General features: G+C 34.6%; 1 protein-coding gene across 6 annotated transcripts in view; it reads right to left on the bottom strand.

Moving 5' to 3' along the window:
* The window catches only part of LOC142977753 (uncharacterized), a 96559-nt gene extending 75536 nt beyond the window's left edge, over positions 1 to 21023 (bottom strand). For 3 of the 6 annotated variants that reach the window (XM_076121837.1, XM_076121835.1, XM_076121836.1), the window contains exon 1: positions 20670 to 21019. The gene's annotated coding sequence lies outside the window, so the exon portion shown is untranslated. Of the gene's footprint in view, positions 1 to 20669 lie in introns of all 6 variants that reach the window. The other 3 variants (XM_076121833.1, XM_076121834.1, XM_076121838.1) reach the window with 2 other exon arrangements.
* Between the last annotated feature and the right edge of the window lie 2243 nt (positions 21024 to 23266).

The following is a 23266-nucleotide window of genomic DNA, read 5'->3' as shown; positions in this document are numbered from 1 at the left end:
GACGTGGTGGACTCAAGGCCTAACCCATTCCTCGTTCTGCTCCCAAACAAAGGTCCAGGGTTCATTCCAAACGAGGGAGAGGTTAAGCCTTGACTCCACCTTGCTGGTCAAGTGCAGATGGTGGACTTAAGAATCTAAAACCAAGTGACCTTGAATAGAGCCGAGACCAGGAACTCACTTAGACTTTTGTCGTAAAACCCAGATTGAAACCAATCACGTTGGAATTACCTCAAACAGTCCAAACGGTCCTGCCCACGTCTCCAATGTTAGCACAATAATAAAATGCAATGAAATACTCAAAAACTTCCTGCTGACGTCATCACATAGACAATATAGAATGATCTCACGTTTAGCTTTATCTGTGCAAACTCTGCTCTATTATCGTTTCCTTTTCCTTGTCTACGGTTTTAATGAGATATGTTTAAGACAACTCTTATGCCTGAGATCGCTCTCAATGAAAGAGATACATCAGGTCTTTTAAAAATTGACACGATTGAAGTACATAATGTATATGAATGTTGAGAATCAGTTAAGAGTATGAATCTCAGTATACGCTTCTCACTAATCAACGTAAATATTTAAATCATGTCTTTCCCATAAAGGTAGACCGAGACAAAAGAATATAAATGTACAGTGAAAATATATTCACGGTCTAGATAAACTGTTTCCTGATGTTCTTTATTAGAAAGAAAAAACATCTTTAGAATAATTAAGTTTTTATACCACAGGACTTTTTATTGCAGAAGAAACAACCTAAAAACAGTCCAAACTCCATGTCAAGCTTAACAAAAGGAAAGTGCGTAAAGTCTAGTGCTTTAGTGCTTATAAATGAGCTGCGACCTCGCCAATAACATTGAAGGAAAATCAAACAGAGTCTGAGTCAGTCCTCCCACTGACACCTGGCGAGCTGAGCTGTGATCTATCATAATAGTGGCTTGTAATTGATACTAGTTAGAACTGACGAATATGCATATTATAGAGAGGTTAATTTGTTGTTATAAGTTCTGGATTTGTTAGTCCAATTTTTATACTTGTTCAAAAATTTGTTTAATTAGGCATGTCCTGGACTATGAAGTAATATTTTGAATCATCTGTTCACAAGAATACAACATTCCATGATTCCGCACTTTTACACTATCAAAACAAAACAAACGAAATTGCGTGTGTCTGTTACATGTTTATTACTAAACTTAAGAAAAATAAAAATGAAACAGGATGACATATCATAAGACAAACCTTTTTACCCATTAATGTCCCACTGTTGGGAAAGAGTCTTCCTCTCCTAAGCGAGAGAGTGGTTAGGCCTTGAGTCCAAAAAGCTGACCAAATGAAGTGAGTGGCTCATGAAATGTGTTGAAGAACTTAATTTAAGAGTAAACGTTAAAAAATCATCTGGCTTAATTTATAAAATGCCACGTTAGAACACAACTCCTACCATAAATCTTATTCATAATGCGATTATAAATTTATAATCAAACGACTGTAGATTCAACTAATCGTTAAACTGGATTTTCATTACCATAATGCCAAGTATATTATAAGCTCTAAGATCTAAGCTTATACCTAGCCTAGGTAGTGTAGGTACTACGCAGGGCTAACCTGTGGCAGGCTGTGGCAAACTGGTTACGAGACGTGGGAGGCAGACGCATCTGTTTGTAGGGTTAAGGCCAATATTTGTAGCAAATGTTGGGAGTAAGCAAATGTTTGAACCAATAATTATGAAAGCGAGAGCATGTTTTTGTTTTTCTAATTCACTTTTAAGAGAAAAAATATCTTGTGTTGCTAAGAAGAAGAAAGAGAGGAACAGTTACAGATGCGATTTATACCCAAATTCCTGCTTTATCATTAAAAAACTACTATTAGAAACGAATTTTATGTCCACCATGTGCAATTGGAACTGTGAAACATAGAAAAATGCCGTGTCAAGACTTCAAAAGTAAGTATTATAATGAGACAATGCCGAGTTAAAGAATACAAAAACCAAGTAACTCTGAAATCACAACAATCCGTGCTTAAAACCAACACTAATATTTCAACAAATCAACTTTCCAAATCGGGCGAAGATGGCAAAAGGACGAGCATTTACAAACCAACAGAAATACATCTTATACCTTCACATTAAAGCTTAAAATCGCAAAGCAAGTCAAGTTACCGAAAGTGGCTAAAATATTCGACTGTAAATAAGAGCTGTATTTTTTGTTGGCTCCTTGTAAGGAGGGCTAAATGCCTTAAAAGAGTGCCGCCTACTGAGTTATGAGATAATTCGACTGTAACATCACACTCGTGGTTTTAAAGCATTTGTTCCTCCTAGCTATAGATCGTTGATAAGCGAATCTTAAATGGGTGACTGTTTGTTAAATGTCACTTCTATTTGCTAGTTGGTAAAGGTTATCTGTAGTTTAATTTATCAAATAGTAGTAGCAATATAACAAAGTATTTAATCAGCTGTTCTACTTTGAAGACTTATGGGGGCGAGCCTATTTACCGTTTGCTACTGAGCATTTCTTTACGGTAAAAGTTACAACATATTCGACCATAATCAAAAAAATAATGACCAAAAGAAAATACAGGAGAAGAATTCAATATTAATATTATTAACAGTGCCTGAAGACTTTTAAAATAGATAGAAGACACAAATGATGAAAAGTTTAACATATGATAGTCACACATGCCTCCATTTACTTCTGCTGAGTTCTGCTACATCAACAGCTTAGCAACAACCATTTGGCTAGTCAATATATTATTTTGTCAATATGTTGCTAATGTAATCTTTCTTATAAATAAGAACAAGCATATTATTATTATCCTGTTGAGAATTGATATTCCACATTTTAATTACTCCATCTTTTCCAAACTTCTGAACAATATATAATATATACCAAAAATCATCAATATTTTGAACTAAAGTGCAAATGTACATATCTCAAACTCAGCTTATATTAGTTCAAACAGCGTCTTATTCCGTGGGAAGGCGAGTGTTTCCTCGAAGCAAGTAACGCCATGTTTTGGCGATGTAGGAACGTAACGCGACACCTCCACTTCTCAAAACACGGCCACATCTCAGTCACACCGGTACGTTTTCTACTAACACTATTGTAACTACATGGAGAAATTGCTTAACTTATTGAATTGGATTTAGTTCTGCTTGTCCTTTACTAGGATTTGAGTTTATATTGAGAATTATTGGTTGATCTAAAGTCTGAAATACCTATCGGACTCGTTTGAGTCGTTTCGTCGCAGACCTTAGTAAAATCTATTGCAATCTTACGACAGTCAAAATTCAGTTTTAAAACGATTGTTTCTCTGATAACAGTAAAAAAGTGAAATTTGTAAAGACAATTATTTGACTGTAAATCTGGCCCAGCCTTTAAATTTCTTTCTAATCCTTGCTCTAACGCAATTCAAAGTCAAATATTCTTTATTTCATAAACTTTAACAAGTATTTGAAATCATCAAAATAAATATAATACATTCAGTATTGCGTTAGAGCAAGGATGGGTTATGACTAAGCAGCTACTATAGATATTGCATAAGTCAAAAAAAGTAAGACCAACCTCTTAAAAAAGTACATACACAGCCTCTCCTAAAACACCATAGCGATTACTCAAAAATATAACGTAACGTAACTTTTACGTAAAGGTAAAAAGCCGAACCCAGAAATACGCAGCTCTACAAATTTCTTAAAATCTACACTCACAAATACTGCGAAATGCAAGCCGAAGAAGGTCTAGCCTCAAATTTAAGCCACGGTTTATTTCAGTTGAATTTTTTTTCATTAAAGTAAGACACTTCAGTCCTGAAAAACCTTAAACCTTAGCTTTGGATTCCACCAGACTCTCACGAGAGGAAAATGGCTAATGGCCATAGAACCTGTAACTTTATGGCAGTAAAATATGAAAAACAGTAAGTAGTAAACAGCACATGACAATATCGCTAGAAGGCATTATCATAATGAGTGATCAATATTCTAAGAAAAGGATAAGCCACTTGTTTGTTTGTATGTCAGGGATTTATAGAAATGCCGATGTCCTTTTACAATATTGAGTCAATTCTATGGAAATATAATTGAACTCATCGGAATAAAAAGGTCACACTATGAGCATGAGCAAAATGAATAAGTATAAAAAATAAACTCATTTCATTTGCGAATTCTATAAAAATACCTCTACAGGTATTTACTGAATGAAGTTACTTTATATATGAAAGAACAATGACAAATCTTTGACTACTGCAACAGAAACTACATCAAACCTCCTAAAGTCGTTAAAGACCAATAGACATGCCAAGCTTCATAAAATGCAGACGCAAACTTAAAACTCCGTTTTCAGTCTAACTATTAAAAAGAGGTTACCATCTTTTTAATAGTCACAGGGTCAGTTTGACAGCTTAATGAATAAGTACTGCATAACCTATCCGCTAAATAAAGTGATAGCAAATGTATGAAAACAACTGTCAGAAATCCACCTGATACTCCAACTGATAGATATTTACTATGGTGGGGAATGCGGGCCATAAAATCCTACATTTCTAGTGAACCTAACCTAAGTTAACATGTGCACAGATGAGCCCACGCTACAGAGACAGCCTTCACGCGTCCTGCACACCCGCAGCCGGTCTCTCCGCTCCGGCACTCGTATTGTGCGCAACTAGGACAAGACAACCCGTCCCGAAGATATACGAGGATTCACGAAGAAGCACGAAGGCTTGCCGAGAAGAGAATGAAAGAAGAAGATATACAGATACTATGCAGTGTAAATTTTGACAATTAAGATCAGTAACAATTTGTGTAAAGGTAAGTTTTGAAGGTGTTGATGTAGATTGTGAAGTTAGGTAGATATATGGACGTGATAAAATATTACTGTAAAGATACATTCTAGAAGAACTTAGATCTTAAACCTAATTCTGTTTTATTGATTAACGAGAAACGATCGTTATATCTTCTACATTTTGTCATTTGCTGCTAGGGAGCCGTGTAATAATAAATTGTTCTTACGTCTTTACTTTGTTGTAACTATCTGATGAAACATAGTAAGTAGAAGTGAAATACATATATAAATTCCGAGGGCATTTCCAGTTTATTAAAAAAAACATAAAACGGGTCTTTCTACTTACATTAAAAACATATTTTGTAACTAAATTCTTAGTTACCTATTAGTTTGTTTACCAATCCCAAAGAAAACATAATTTTAAAACCAGTTTAAAATATCCATATTATGGAAACAAGAATTATAAATAACTTATTACGAATGTAGTTTATTTTACGTGTAGAAATTTGGTCAATGTGACCCGGTGGAGGTCGAATATGGCATTAAGTTTTTGCATTACATCATCTCTTCAAAATAAATATAAAGGTACGACCTGTATTAAAGTTATGAATAGTGACATTGTTCACAATTTTATGAAGATATTAGGTCTTAAAGATAGGCTTAAAGATGACTAAGTTTTTTTAAATAGTATCCTTAAAAAATATTCCCTAAAAAAATTGACAATATGTCAACCGGTTCCATAAATTTTGTTACTCCTACACAAATAGGCATAAAAGTGCAATCATCCACTGTATATTCAACATCTAGATCTATAATTATTTCGAATTAAAGTATCCTTTTGAATTAACCTAAAATAATTAAATAAGTATCATTGGACAACTCACACACGATCATTTGATTCCAGACTAAGCGGAGTTTGTATTGTAGAAACTAAATAACTGATAAACATACATTCACAACCAGGCTCAGAACGGCAGAACAGATACTATTGTACTCATATAATTATTTAATCAAAATATAAATACACAAAAAAGAAAACTCACAACTGTCACCACACGACTGTCTCAACACAAACGTAAAAATTTCAAACAGTTTTTCAAAAACAATACCACTTTCACACAATCAATTTGTTAAAAAATAACCTTAAATTACATAACACATGATACATAATACAATAACTGAAAACATCGTATGACTCTTTAAAATAATTTACTTGAACAAAGTGTGGTTTGTTTGTTCAATGCGCCTGCGCAGGTACACTCACACACACATACTTGTGTACGCTATACAGGCTGATGTTATACATGTTGTTGTATTCCGATATTAGTCAGAGACAGGTTCCAGACGTTTTGTGTCAAGGATTATGTATTTGTATGTATTGTTTAATTATATAGGAGATTACTATTTTTGGTGAAGACTGTTGATTGTTTACTTTTGTAGACTAGATATTGTATGCACGTCTTAAAATATTGTTTTGATATAAAACTGAAGACGTGCATTAAGCAATGTATCTGCTGTTTTCGTATACTGAAGGAGAAGCAAAATAAAAACTGTGAAATATAACTCAGTCTTAGGGAAAAACCACGTATTATAAGGTAAACTGACAGAGTGTAAGGAAACACCATTGTTTTTAAGATCTTCACTTTTCACACATTTGAACACGTAACTTCAAAACTCAATAGTAAACTCCTAGAAACGTAAAGTTCCTGCTTGGAAAATCAGTTATACCCATTCGTTATACAAGGTGGTTCGGATAGTCATTTCGTTTTTTTGTGGAAATTAAAGATAGTTTCAAGCTTTGAGGATAATCCCAAGTCTTTGAAGTGGTCAGAAACTGTTGGTAAATTTTGACAAAATGACTTTCCGAATAGCCTAATAGGTGCCCTTGTAAGGTACGAATACATATTATATACTCATTATTAGGTCAGGTCAAACGCTAAATTAATAGGCTATCAAAGACTAACTCAATGAACGGTTGACACCTACGTGACAATTATTAATAAAGCTATTTTCTTAGAATAAATGATCTGGGGGCACGGAAGTGCCCCCGCAAGTCGAGCAAAAAAAAAGCGGCACGGCCGTAACATCCTTTTCTCGAAGCAATTCGGGCTATTTTTGACACCCCTATAATTTCGTAGTGGATAAAACAAGAAGCCTGGATTTTCAGCAACTAATCAGTCATTGTATAGACACGGTATATTTAAAATTTCAGTCAATTTGAACCAGTAGTTTAAGAATGACAACTTGTTAAAATTTTGAATTTTGTCACTCACTGATTCACTGACTCACTGACTCACCGATCATCAAAAGTCTAAGGTACTTCTAGCAGACTTAGAAGCTTAAAATTTAGAATACAAATAGGGTTTAGTGTCTTAATCATGGGAAAAATTCAATATTTTCTAATTTCGGTCAAGTTTTCTAAATACACTAACCGCAACAATAACTTTGTAATCCCATATAAATGTATAAGATTACAAGGTTACATTTGCAGTTAATGAATTAAATTATTATTTCTGTAGAAAATAAAATAAATAGGTGTAAATATGTATCTACTATATGAGACATAACGGGAGGGGGTATAGGGTGGGTAAGGGTGTTTAGCCCATGAAACTGAATAACATTCCCATAGGAAAATATGTTGAATTATGAAAAAAATACGGCTTTCCATACAAATTGGACTTATGTTTGCTCTATTCGCTCTACAAAAAGAAGTGAGATGCCATCAAAAACATTCTGTAAAAACCTCAAGTCTCGCCGTAAAAAGTTGTGAGATCTATATAATACCAAGTCGATTAATCTATTTAGTCTCTACTTAAAGGACCTTCTGTCTTAAGTTATTACGTATGTTATTATCATGCCAATTTAAAAAAAAAATACCTTTAAAACAAATAGATCGACTTGGTCATCGCAAGAAAACACAAATTCGCCATTAACATTTCAGGAGCATTAACTTCTCGTCGTGCTGTGTAGTGTGATACATACTAATAATCAAATCATGCGATGGCCAGGTCGGTCTATTTGTTTTAGAGGTATTTTTTTTTCAAATTGGCATGATAATAACATACGTAATAACTTAAGACAGAAGGTCCTTTAAGTAGAGACTAAATAGATTAATCGACTTGGTATTATATAGATCTCACAACTTTTTACGGCGAGACTTGAGGTTTTTACAGAATGTTTTTGATGGCATCAATTTTACATATAAATAAATCCGGGTCACGATGGCTGAATACTAAGAATAATTATGACTATTTACCTTAACAAAAATGACAAGTTACGTGCTCTATATAAGGTAAATTATTAGGAATTTTGATAGAGAAGACCATTGTTTGTAATGACGGTACAGGTGATGTTTCTTGAAATATATTGAGGTAATTAAGGTATGTCGTTAAGGATGTTTGTAGAATATTATATGCAAGACAAAATAACAGGTAAATCGTATTTTCCTCAACTTTGGAGAAATAATCTAAAATCTAAAAATAAGTCAATGCTCTAAAATTTGTTCTACGGATTTATTAAAAAAAATTAAACTGTATACTGTGTATTTTGCACGTTATGTAAGTTTTAAAATAATAAGTAAATAGTATTATGTTTTTAAATGAATTTGGTTAAATACAGCTTATAGAAACAGGACAACTTTCCACGAGCATCTTAAATAGACGCCAGGGTATTTACAAAACAAAAAACAGTATGCAGATACAAAATACAAAATAACTCTTTTCTCCAATACATTTGTGCTCCGTATAAACTGAACCTATGACAACACGAGCAACAGTAGAAACATGACGATCACTGTAACCGATGCAATACTGATTGTAATCAAACTGCTCCCAACAGGTAAGCATCCCAAGGTTAATGATCATCCCAGACACACGATCCTGATAACGTAATAACTGCACTTGTAGCCCACGTGTCCCAACTCCAAAGCAAACGACTCAAATTACAGCTGATGATCCTTATTACTTAACGAATGGCATTGAAGATGAAGTCATCAGTATTTGCGAGACACTGAGCCACTGTGCTTCTGCCACTAGATTGTAAGATAATCTATCAATGAGGAACTTGGTGGAAAAGTAGCAGTTTTTATAATTGATCGCTTGTTTAAACCACGTGTGTAGTAGCGTAATTCTCAACCATCGGTACTGTCTAGTATCGAGAGATTGATATATAAAATGTACTGCCAAAATAGTTGCTACGGAGCCCGCTAGAGGCGCTGATAAGATATTTGTGCAAAATTTCTCGATAGCTAGCCGGTTTTCGGTAGTCTGTAATGTGTTTTGATATTTGAGAATATTAATAATGACAGTTATAAAGTACAATAAATTATTATGTATTTTGGTATGTCATGTGCATCATTGTCTAAGTCAATTAGTAAGTTCAAAGTTCAAAGAAAAAGAGTCCAAAGGCTGAAATCGGCGAGGAAATAATAGTACTTAGTATTATATGTATGTCTAGATTTAAGTAGAAATATTAAACATATTGGTGACATCATGTTTTGACACCGTTTGTACAAACAATGTTGACATTGAAGATTTTGGCGAGTGTTCCGTTGAGAAGTTGAGATGATTTCTTTGTTAATATAACTTAATGCAATAAGAATATTTGGGCATATTGTTTGGAAAATATACACCAAAATTAGTAGGCTAGATGGACCATTTTTTTTATAATATTTATCTTATTGTTTTTGAGCTGTTGATGTTTAGGCAATAAATAAATCAAGTCTAGTGCGATGCGTTTTACCGATTAACTATAAAGAAATGGTAGTCTATGGAAACCCTTTAAGCATCTTAAGTGGTTTTGGTAAAACCGAATCTGAATTGTCAGTAAGAAATGGTTAAAACGAACGTGACATGACAGTTAGAGTAAAGAAAATTGAGCTACTGAAGTAAATAGCCGAATGAAAGCCTTAAATTAAATATATTTTTGGAGACTAGTTAAAAGTTCTGACCAATAAATTAGTTCTAAGACAAGTAGGTATCCTTTGACGACCTCTAAAACAATCAATTTAAATCTAAAGTCACGTTGATGAAATAATTAAAACGACTCACGCCAATTGAAGTGGTTTCGTCTAAAAGTAAATCAGATTAATTCTCATATAGTCTAGTGATTTAATAACAAGTATTGGAATATTAATGACTAAGGTGACTCGACATTATAAAACCTACATAATCCCACACGCGGCATAGACATTGATTTTTTATACTTTATACAAATAGAATTATAATTTTTTGATGTTGTTTTGACACTTTATAAGTTTCAAAACCTATCTTTAGTTAAGGATAGTCTTTGACTACCTCCGTGGCGCAGTGGTTTAGGTTGCTACGTTGCTACCATTGCATCCGGGGCCGTGGGTTCGATTCCTACACTGGTTGTACTTTGTGTCCATTGTTTGTATGTTTGTAAAAGTTCGCGCAAAAGCAGTTAACAGCGCGGGAATGGTCTTTAAAAAAATCTAGATAGTTTATTTTTTCGAAGTCATTAATACAATATCTAAGCCACCGATTTTTAGAGCTATCCGTACCGGATGATTAGTTACTAAACACTTCGATCTTCCGCATTTAGCACTCTTAGTTTTAGATAATTTTCTTGTTGTTAAACAACACAAAGGTACTCTAAATAAGTCACCTCGTTTTATTAACCTGTTCCAATATCTGTTTGTTTATTATTTTGCAAAATTTAATAACAATTTGATGTCAACGCGATTAAAGCATTTATTTTTATTTTAGGATGCTTTTATTAACGTCAAATTTTCGCAGATTTTTGAATACATAAAACTCATAAGACGATTTCCGACACACAAAATCAATACCAATTTACCAAAATATCAAATTATCATCGAATTTCCCTCTAAAATCCTGCCACTTGCAAAAAGCACTTTCAAAAAGGCCATTCAAAACCAAACACCACAATTTTTTCAACCTCAAAATACAACACAAGTACTCACCACTATCAAGAGTGGTAGTTCTCAAATCCTTCCAGGACTCGCAGGATATAGCACAATCGACTGAGTTGCGTGCGCGCGCGCAAGTGTCGGCCGGCGACGTGAGAGGGCCGCACGGATGAAACAATCGCTCGAACTAGCGCCTACGCGACGACGACAGATGGCCAACTGTTTTATTTGTTTTACGTATATTTTTGTTTATTAAATAATTGGTTCGTCTGTCAAGTGAGGCTTGGATTTGCATGATTGTTTTACATATGTGTAATAGATAGGTAACTTTGTTTTGAGTTTAGTTTATGTACAACTCAAGGATCTGTGTATTTGTTAAGCCATTTTTTAAATCTTTTTTATTTAAATCTGAATTCGATGCTTTAAGCAGTGATTTTGTAATAGGCACTATTTCTCAAATTAAAAAATCTTTTCATCTTATATGTGATTCTAGTTAACACTAGTTAACACAAAAATGACAAAATGGTTTTCATTAATAACCCATCTTCGCACTGTTTTTAACTTATATTAACAACATATTTAGGTACTTTTTTACAAAAACGTTGGTACTATCTTTCTTTTTCTTTAGTATCCAATTCATAAAAATATAATCAGCATGCATCCGCTACATTTTGAACAAGAGAGTTCAACGCGTACCGTCTTTTTAACATCTCCACAAAAATACCTCATTATGATAATGATATGCAAAACAAGTAATTTTTATGATGAACAATAGTGTATATAATTTAGTGTTTTATGCAGTCACACACCGTGGATATAAACCGCTTTATTATAGTGAAACAACGGCTATAAGGTATCTTTAACATGAATATAAATGCGAAACTATCTCTACCACGTGCAAGTTTACGGCTAAACGGTTGTACCAATTGAAACAAAATTTGGCTAGGGGTGCATTCAATCCAGGGGAAGGATTAAGATGAGACTGTAACCACTAGTAAGGATTAGCTTATAAAGAAAACTTATAGATTGTTTTACCTTTCGAAAAGGCTGGTGGAAATAAACAAACTATATTTCCCTTGAAATATTGAACTGAAAGGCAATCCGTAATTACTTTATAACAATTATTTTTGTATCCTATCCCCCAAGGATCTCAACAAACGTAAAAAGCAATAGACAATTATATGAGTACAACTAGACCCGAAGAAAATAATAAATCGAATATTTGTTCCCCACGGGAATCGAACCCGCAACACCAGCGCAATAGCAGTAGTATTAATAATATTACGTCACTCGTAGCGCCAAGAATAATAATTACAACTAATTGTATAAAAGAGGTCATTGACTCCAAATAGTAATTAGTTCAATAAACACTAATTTGAGTACTAATTCACATCATTTTATTTACATAGATAAAGTTGACTGTTAAAGTGAGCTGTAACCGATGTTATTGTATTTTTGAGGTTATGACGTAAGGTTTAATACGATACTTAATTTAAATGTTTTGAAAGAAAAAAACAAGATAGAATTTGACTTATTTACTGCTTTCTGAAAACTACTTTGCCTTGTAGGTCTAGAATTACATTTTAGGACTGAACAACGACTACTACTTTTTTATACGCGAATATTAGAATAGAAAAGTCTTAAATCTGTCTATTCCACGGGATGCATGATTTTATGGTTATTGCAAACAAATCTTATTAACAACGAAAAGAAGGTTTATCCGCCTTGAATAAAATTTATCAGAAAGCAAGAGGATCCAAGTCCTTCTTCTTTTGATTTATACTATAGCTATAACTATAGCTATACTTTTCAGTGAAAATATTCTCCCTCAAAAAACTATGTAATAAAATCCTCTAGGTGTGAAACAACATGCCTATGATGACTTAAATTACCTCTTGTAAATACATTTTAATATCTATAAGTCACGCTAAATATAGATCACCATGCATTCACAGCTGACTGCGACAATGTACGCGCGTGCGCAGATGACGTCACTTGCCACTACACGGTACTGGCACATCGTCTCTCACGTGCACACCGGCTACTGTCAAACTGTTCATGTCAATACAATTAGTGTTAATGGCTGTAACACCTTTTTTCACTCATTTTTTGTTTGATTTTTGACTTGGGTTGAGTTTTTGTTTGGGACTTAAAGTTAGAATATTTATATTGATCGCACGTGTAGCAATGAAAATGCCATTATTTGCATACTAAGGACAATTCGTACCAACTTTCTACGATCGTTAACTAAAAGAAGTATTCAATTCCCGGGTTAAAAATTTCGTTGGATCCAAGATTTGTTTGTGAAGCATCATATCATTTTGAAATTGTTAACAAAATTTTGGTTCTCACTATGTACATGTTTGGGCTGTGAAACTACAAGTTAGTCCCACTGGTGGGATACACCACCATGTCATGTAATGTAAGGCGAGACTGAGTATCAATAAATAATATTATTTGGTAAAAGTATAAAAACTAATCAGTAATATTAAAACTACGGAACGTCAGCTAGCTGTAGGATAGATTACATAGTAGTCTACGGTACATTTCCACGGTGTTGATAGGTTCCCATGCTGGGTCTATGTGTAGGGTCCATGTACCGTCTAATGAACGTCATGTACTCTGACTCGCTGCACACCGCAGTGAGCTCGAGTCTGCTTTCACTGCTACACGAGAGCTTTAACTGAACGAAAATTGTAATAGACCAATAATAACGTTAGAATTATGATTTGTCTAAGGCTTTTGAGTAGTTAAAATACTATGAAACGAGGCAGACCTACCTATCGAAAAGAAATAAATTAAAATGTACAATGAAAATTTTCGACTAGCTTCTGCTCGCGAATTCGTCCGAGTGGACATAATTTCGAATATAAAAAGTGTATTATATGTGTCAATACAGGTTATAAACTCGTCAAAATCTATTGACCCCCGGTTTCTTAGGCACATTTAGTGATAGTTCATCCATTCAATACAGTTTTAAGCTCATATAAAAATGACAGGTTGAAAAGAAGGGGTAAGTTATTTTGACGCAAAAGCGTAACAAACATAGTTTTTACGGTAAAGAATAACTTACACCAAACATCCTCGAGACCTATCACATATACAGTAATATGCTACTTAGGTGCTGTATTGTATTTAACTATTTAAAAACACATAACACCAGTTAATAAACAATGCGACTCGCTAAATTATCTGTATAATATAATATAAACAACGTAAGTGATGGGATTCATTTCAATCATTTAAACGATTACACGCTAACTCATCTGTGCTTGATTAAACGACGTGTTATCTTACGATGCAATCTGATTCATATACTTACAGCCATTGTAACACTACTTGAAAATTACTTGTAACTTATGAGATACTAGATTCTGTCATGTGGCTTCGTTTGTGAAAAGATTTATACCGGAGTAAGAAATAATCTATAGATATAAAAAAATATCTTCAAAATGTATGTACGCGCAAGACTTTAAAAAACTAATGCATTTTATTTTTAAATGAATAACATGGTTCGAATAGGATTAATGGGATTTCAATTCCCATGGGAATGTAATCAACGGGATGAAATTGTGTAGTAAGGAATAAAAAACCTATGCTATGTGTTAATCTAGACTATAAACCTTCTATGTACCTAATTTAATCGAAAAACGTTCTGTAATTTCCACGTGATTAACAAACAGCCATCCAAACATACACAATTAATTATGGTTTTTAGAACTAAGTACATACTGCAAATAAAGGTTTCCATTATTAAGTGCAAATAAATAACTCAAAACTGAAACGTTTGTCATGTGAACCACGTAAAAAGACTTTCTAATTTAAAATAAAAACTCCCGAAGAAAGAATTAATTAACAATCAGAGTAATAATAAAATCAACAGTATGTACAGCCTGACAACTTAATAGAGAGTCTCGTGTATGAAAGGTTCGCGGCCAGAGGAGGTGTACAAAATTTAGATTTTTTTTACTGTGGTGAACCACATGCGTATGCCTTAGGCACCTTTTTGCTACGGCTACTTTATTTGGAACATACAATAAATGTTAACTCTAATCTGGAAAATCAGGAATGCCAAGACTACTATAGTCCAACAACTTCGTAGAGAGCCTTAGCTTGTACAATATATCTAGATTACAATTAATAATTCTATGTATTTACATAATTTAGTAGCTGTATCAAACAGGTCACTGTCAGCTGCATACGCCGTGTGTATTAAGAATTTTAGAGAATTTTGAATTTTGTATACTTTTTTCCAGCAGCAAAGCTTACTTACAATACTCTCTACTAAGTTCTCGGACTATGGTATAAAGTTGTAGTTAAACATTAATCATTTGTCGTGGTCATTACCACTGGGTGCGCATGCGCAGGGCTGCGGGCTCATGGGACCGCCACCGAGCCGTGACGTCATTACACACTGGTTACCTTCGCTGATTTAATCGTTGCCCACTCTTTAAGACGGTATATACGTTTGGAAGATTATTATGATGTTTAGAACTTGTAGCTTTATTATTTGTTATGAATTTTGATGTGATTATCTGTGTATTGTTTTTATTTTTGACATTTATAACTATTTTGTTTGTTTTTGAGACTAAGACTTTCTGTCGTTTTATACTTATCTTATTATATGTCAACTGTATTTATAAAATAGTAAAGACAAAACTTATGCTTTGCCTAAAAGTATAAAACGACAGAAAGTTCTTCAATTGTATCAAAATTACGTATTTTTTAATGCTCGTGTATAATCATAGTTTCACGTAAAGCCCTTGGTTTAAAGATAGTAAAAATCAAATAATGAAAATAATTTAGAACTAAAACTTAACTTACTGGACTGATATTTGTAACCTACATTAAAGTTGACCTAATTCTAAACAAATTCCATTTAAAACACATCATATTCCTTCACGATTCTTAGTAATCACCTGTCTCATTGCTCAACAAAGAATGGTCTATCAAAACTTACTCATAGCCACGAATAACTAAATAAGTCACGTTTCTATCAATAAGTGAGACTCCCACACAAGTAACACTGGTATTTATGTTTGTATGTATGTATGTATGTATCAATAACTATTATTGTATTTGTACTTGTCATAACATGAATTAGATGCAGTGCTAATAAATTGTGGTTAGATAAACTATTTACTTGATAAATGGCGGCGAGTTCAAGGGAAATATTGTTGATTTACTTTGAAGAAGATCAAAGGGTCCATCGGTAACATGCTCGTTACTCAATCACGCCTAAATTACAGAACCAATTTGCATGAAATTTGGTATGGAGATATTTTGATACCTTAGAAAGGACATAGGCTACTTTTTACTTCGGGAAAATGACGCATTTCCATGGGAAAATTCAGGTGACGGACGAAGTCGCGGGTAAAAGCTAGTATCACTATAATAATGAAATCGAAATACCTTTTTCCTTTGGGAACCTTTTCTTATCTTAATCACATTTTAAATACTCAAATATCAATTTGGCATAATGATCTAAACACCACTATCATCATAAAACTAACTATCACAAACGTAAACAACAACATAATCGGTTCCCTAGAATCCTCCTCAATTTACAATTTTATCAGGAAAGGACCAAGGCCACCTCCCTGTGGAACTCCTCAATAATATTTACAAATCAAAACAGTCGGCGGCGCCAGACATTTACCAATGCTAGACTAACACGTGCCTAGATAGACACGCTGTGTTAAGACACGTCTGGACTTACGACACAATGTGTCTAGCTGTCTTTATTCTAAGATAGCGTATAAAACGTCTATGAAAGGTCATCACGGTATTGTGCAAAATTATCTACAAGATGTTATCGCGATAGATTTACTAATTTAATAACATGTTTGTTGATTTCAATATCATGATTTTGGACGTGTTGTTTTAGAACGATATGACATAAATGCCAGTCAATCGAAACAGAAAATAGGTGTTTGCCTTAATAAATGTAGTTTTAAAAAAATATTAAAGATAGATACTGTTGAAGTCCCGCACTTGGTCAGCGTGGTGGACTCAAGGCCTAACTATTACCTCATTACGGGAGGAGATCCTTGCCTAGCAGTTGGACATTAATGGGTAAGATTTATTTATTTTTTTATATGTAAGTATAACTAACACGAAATAATAAGAAGAGTCAGTAAATGTAATGGGAATAGGGAATAAATACTACCGGCAAGCGGGAAATCACAAGGCAGGTAAGCCAGGTAATGTTAACAGAGAGAATTAAAAAAGTACTTATAAGGAATGTAATTCCTCTAGTCATTAAATTCTTTTACCTTAGCATTCCTAAAGAGGGTTGAAGTCAGGTCAGTCAAGTCAGGTGACTGGTCGTAAAAACTTCGGCGAAATCTCTTCACAGCATGTTTTTGAGAACGTAAACATGTTGTACAGATCCTGCTTATCGTGGGATAAGGAGAAGACAAAAAAGTTTTTTTTAACCTATTACTGACTTGCGGCTGAACAAAGGTCTAATGTCGAAAAGAGAAAAGTTAGGCCAATTGCATTCAGGTAGTCTGATATCCAGAACAATTTGACAAATTCTATTTTCTATCCAAAATTAGATTTATGTTATGAGGGACATATTGCCATTTATCGGGCAAGTTACCAAACTCCGGAATACTATTGAGAACAACTCCAAAATAAATCAGAATAGCACTTTGCTCGACCCGGGATTCGGCTCGGATTATCTTCATTATTGTGTCAAAAAGAAATGGTAATATTACAGTTTAGTTATTGAGTATGTAATGATCATGTCACGGTCGTCGAAGCCTGTCAATAAACGCCTCGCCAGTAAACAAACATACAAACATACAATATTGACGGCTGTATTCACACTACCTACGCGACAGTGATTTAATATCATTACGTCATTATTGAGGCTATTTACTTTATTCATATATTTCTATGAATTTATAACAGCTGGTGGGATAAGAATTGACAAAATGTAAGATTAATTTATATTGCTTCAGTTTGGAGGACTATAAGTGAAAATTATATTTAGGGTGATTATTGAATAGTGTGATCTAAGGAACAAAGATAAGACATATGATGATGACTCTATGATCTCAAAAAGATCAAGGCCTATTTACCGAGGATGTTTTGTAGAACAGTCAAATGAAGTCCCAAAAAGAACAACAAGTTCAGGATATAGTTTCCGGCATCAACCAACTGTTGTCAAAAAATATCACAAGTAAACTAGTCTTACATTTTTTTAACAAAAACATACACGAACACCGATTGGTTCCATTCGAGTGAGTGCTCTAAACACACAAAATAAATACAAAACTGTTAATAAACCTACAAATTTTACGAAGCGAGAGATCCGAGGTCTCTCCAAACATTAAAAAGAGATAGAGAAGAATGGATTAGTTGCAGCCTTGTGCGCGTGCGCAGATGACGTCATAACGTGGTTGAATTTGAAGACTATCTTTCATATATTGCATTGTAGACTACAATTATAATAATTAGTGGTTTTGTTAATTTGTGGGTATTAATAGTGGTATATCTTTTGTTTTTGGAGCGTGGGCTGTTACAACGGAACCTTCGGAGGCTTTTTACGGCCCGCCCGGCTCGGGGTGTTTGACATTGATGTACGTTTTTGCATTGATGCAATATGTATTTTATAAGTCAATATAGGACAGGTAAATCATTAATTGTTTTTCTACAAAATTGTATGAAACTTTTTTGATGACTTTTGCCATAAGTATAAAGACGCTTCTGAGTAAGGACTCGGAAGGGTCGCTAAGTCCTTAATTTGCAACTTGAGTCTGTTTACAGAAGACGGAGACCTTTATAGGATTTTTTGATATATTTCGATGATGATATTTATGTAAACAACATCTACCAAAAGAAAAAAATCTAGCCTATATTCGGCAAAAAACATTTTTTCCTCCATCGCTCCATTTCACCAAATAAACCATAATCCACATCCACAAGGAAACATAATAATAATTATTCAAACAACTCGTTTTAAAACGTGGGAACGATTATACAACGCGAGATAATTTCAACAACCTCCCCGACTGGTCCAGGCTGGACATGCAACTTGTACACTACACACACCATACATTTATACATATATACATGCGCCATACACTTATGTATGTATGTGTATGAATGTATGGGTAGAGGTGAGAGTTGCAAATATTGTGCCATTGGCATGTGATTTCGATAATTGATAGTGTCAATATTGGGTCGTAAAGTTTAGCTTATGTTTTGACATTTTTGGTTATGTGATATCCTACTAATATTATAAATGCGAAACTTTGTGAGAATGTATATATGTATGAATGTTTGTTACTCTTTCACGCAAATACTAATAAACCGTTTACGGTTGGTATATAGGTAGCTGAAGACCCAGAATAACACATAGGCTACTTTTTATTCCGGAGTTCCCGAGGGATCGGAATTTACACGGGAAGGGTTTCCACGCGGACGAAGTTGCGGACGGCCTCTAGTGGAAGAATAAATTATTGATTTAATGTTATTCCAGAAATAAAGGGAAATTTAGTCTTCGGCAATATTTTATCATACAACAAATCCGACTCGACTCACTTGTTAGGCTTGTGCCGATCGGGTTCATCTACACATATTCGGTTTTGACGCCCGGCTAGGCTGATTAATACCGAACCGAAAATGTGTGTTTGACTTGACATTGATTTTACTATTGACTATTGACATTGACTATCATAAGTGTCAGCATTTGACCTATATGAATAAATGATTCGATTTTGATTTTGATTTTGATTGTGTAGCAAACCCCATTGGCTATCTGATAGATTTTAGAACTGGTGGAACCGGGTGCTTAAATTTCAATAATATGCAACAAAAAGAGAGCAACGTAATAGATTTTAATCAGAAAGTATGAAATCATATTTCCCGTCATCAATTGTATTTAGTCGATGACTTAACTCAATGATGTAAAGTTATGTATGTATAATCAACTTTTATAAGAAATGATGGCCAGTATCTTGCTTACGAATGGCTCATGATATTACTGGGCCGGGGTAAACAGGTTCATTTCTCGGTACCTGACTCATTCAGAGAATAAAATTACAATTAAATAATACATGTTAATTAAGTTCTGTGTTACTTAAGCTGTGACTTAATTACTTCTTCTTTTTTTAATGTTGTTTTTTTATCTGGAAACTTTTAAATTGACTGTTGTGTTCTTAATTTAATTCGATCTTTGTTTATGGCAACTTTTGGTAATGTCGACAATATTCTATATTCGAATAATAATTACTTTTGACATGTAATTTTGGCGTTTGTGACAGATGCAAAGTGATATAGGTAGCTAACTGTTGGTGTTTTAGAGTAATCGTCTTCACAGAAATGTTGACCAAATATATTGTGAAGACGGAGGTGTATTGCCTATTTATAAGTCAAATGTGGGTGGAGCAGGTATTAAAGCGAGCTGTGACTAACGCGAGCCTAAGTATCCTCGGCTGTTTCGGAATATGGAGACGAAACTACAAGCAAAAAGAATTATACACTCAATCATATGACTCAGAACATTTGAATGGCAAACACGAGCATTGTTCGTCCACCCAACTAGGCGATAAACAATTGCTTATTTAAGCATACAAGGCTCCCAAACAATTAAGGTAATAACGCCGAGGAACTGAAGACGGTAAGGCAAGATTATAAAGTACAGGAATCCACTGAACAGGTGTACAAACATGAACATCCGAAGCCACCGCACACCTAGACACAGAGATATTTGTTATGATCACAACACGGGACAAAGCCGGCGCATTCCACGGAGACAAACGCCGACACAAGCAAACAACGGACACTAAACATTCGATCATAACACACGTATTACTCACTAACTCACCTCCCATTTAACTCATAAATAAAAACACGAGAAACTGTTAACCTCCGTGGCTCGTGAATGAATACGTCTGCCTAATTTATGCGTGGACACGTTTAAAAAATACAAGTGTCAAAAATGCCGCTCAGCTGAGCGAGGCGCGGACGATAATGTGAGAAATAATTCGTATTGGACTTACCTGTGGCCGCCGCAGCTACGAGTCGCCCGTTACCATTTAAATTTTAAAACAATTCGCTCAGAACTCGGGTATCTTCCAGTGCACAGTATAATTTCCACCTTTATGTTAATTATAACTTAATATTAACAGTTAATGAAGCTCACGTGTTATGCTAAGCGTTAGTGTTAGTCTGTATTATTCAGATGGTGAGTGTCTTCGCGAAGTCGTTTCGTTCGTGTCGGCCGCTCGGTATGCACTTTTGGGGTCACTCGGGGTCGATTGGTTTTATTGTGTTTTTTCGCGTGGTGCGGCTTGCGGGGCGAGGGGCGTGTGTACGTGCGTGCGGCGCGGTCGGCGTCCGAGCGATCACTGGCTGTGGCGCGCGGCGGTGCGCCTGCGCAGGCCGCGGGATGCGCGGCTCCTACTCCTCCTGCCGCCTCCTGCCTCCTCCTGCCTCCTCAACCCTGTCCCGCAGGCTTTCGTGCCCTAAAAGATAAAACTTATCGAGCCGCGTTCCGAGAAAGCGTACAATACACATACGACTCTAATTAGTCTAAGTGTGTTATTTATATAACCGATAAAAGCTTCTTCGCTTTGGGGGCTAGATGTAACGACACACAAATTCCGTGTTACTATCACTCCTTTTACTACCGATTGTAAAGCCGAAATTGAGAACACTTATCCGATTCGAATTGGAGATGATAAGAAGATCGTTGAACATAAAAACAATCTGGAGGAAGATAAATCAACGATGAAAGTAGTGATTCATTTGATCATAGTGTTGAGATAAATGCTCGTGAAGATTATCTTGAAGACAATAACGGATCGTGGAGTGATGTCGGTTGCACAATGGTAGGAGATGACGAGATACCGGACAATGACGCCCCGACCATTGTTCCAAACCGGAACGTTGATCCGGCACGAACCAGCGACACCGAACATATTGAATTTGTTTACTTCATATGCAAATATTTGTGAATTTATCGCAACAGAACTAATTGTGACAGGACCTTATCATTAAATAATGATTCGAGGTCAACCTTCGCGAAATAACGGGTTTCGTTTTATTTTTATGAGTCGTCGTTTATTTTGGCGTTGTCTCACGCTGGTAATACTGCCATATGTTCATTTCTTCAATCATTTAATTTAATGAGAAAACATTCAGATTAGTTTGAATTCCGCTGATTGAAGGAAACCTTAAGGCTGTCATGTCATTCCTAAAGACTTAGAATTCGGAATCGATCCCAAGTTGATTAGATTCCGAATAACATTTTTTGAATTAAATCATTCCATAAGCCAGAAAAGCATACATAAACACACATGTAATAAATTATGAAAACAATTACAAATATGACTTCTATGACAAATTATTTAATGGAAAGACGTTACCCAAGCATTATTTGAAAGTAAAGAAAAATCATTAACCTCAGATTGTGTATACCTAAAAGTGCCTATTGTCTCGTCCAGAACAGAAAAAAAATGGAGTTTTGTTTTACATATTTTGTAACATTACGTTCCTAACTCATACCTTTGCGCCCGGGGAAACATTTCTGCTACAAAAACGGTTAAAGCCAGCTCTGAATCAGAAATCTTAGCAAAGGTCCAAAAGGACTCCTAAATCATGATCTAAGACTATAGTCTCTATTAGTAAAATGAGTGTAATCTCAAAAGCCGGTCCTTATCAAGCTAAGCACGTTACATAACGAGGCGCAGGTCGCACGGCCTCGATGGGGACCATAAAAATACCTGCGTCTGGCCACTTGTCCTACCGTACTTGTATCAAACATGTTCAATTTCAAGAATGCCAGCTTACAGACCTAGATTACTTCAGTTATGGCTCGATTATTTATTGGAATTAAATAAAAAATGGTATAAGAAAATCATTAAAATCGTAAACAAAAATCTCAAAGTAAAGTCGCTGTGACACGATTGCCTTATAGTTAGCCTCTAGAATTGCCGATCATAAGGTTTTGACGCCGTTTAATGGACCCGACTTATTGATAAAAAGGTTAAAAATTCTATTAGAATGAATTTAAGGCAACAGGCTTGTTTTCATGGAACAAAAAAACCGCAAAGAATTAGTGCAACTAAGTAGCACAGGGAGTATGAACATGCTGGTGTGGTAGATAAAATATTTTTTAATATACGAGAGAAAATAACATAATATTTGATTTATTTAAATCAAGCAGAATAACGAATGGAAAATCATAACTTTTGTCAATTTGAAAATAGGGTTATTGCTATCACGAAAAAGTCTAAGATGAAATCAAGTAACTAGGATCCATTTTGGTTTTAAAACCTTCAAATCTTTAATGTTTCGTTGGCGTTACAATGTAGGATGTATTACAGAGGAGTGTTATAAAAATGTTGTGTGTAAGTGATTTCATTAACACATAGCTTTTATTTGGAATCAAATCATATAAGTAGGAGCTGTTCCTTGTAATATCCTCATATGGAACAAACATCAACCAAAAACTATCGCCTACTGTTATTAACAGAACTAGTTTCAAAAGTGTTTTTAAAAAGCTTAATAGCGCATAACCTAAGTTAACTTTTTATCTTTATGACAGCCATTGCATAAGGCTGCCTATGGCCTAATTCCCTTACAAAGAAGTGGG

Source organism: Anticarsia gemmatalis, chromosome 13 (assembly GCF_050436995.1).
Source record: "Anticarsia gemmatalis isolate Benzon Research Colony breed Stoneville strain chromosome 13, ilAntGemm2 primary, whole genome shotgun sequence".
NCBI lineage: Eukaryota > Metazoa > Arthropoda > Insecta > Lepidoptera > Erebidae > Anticarsia > Anticarsia gemmatalis.
The sequence above is the reverse complement of the archived record's forward strand: the minus strand, read 5'-3'. Positions and strand labels throughout refer to the sequence as shown.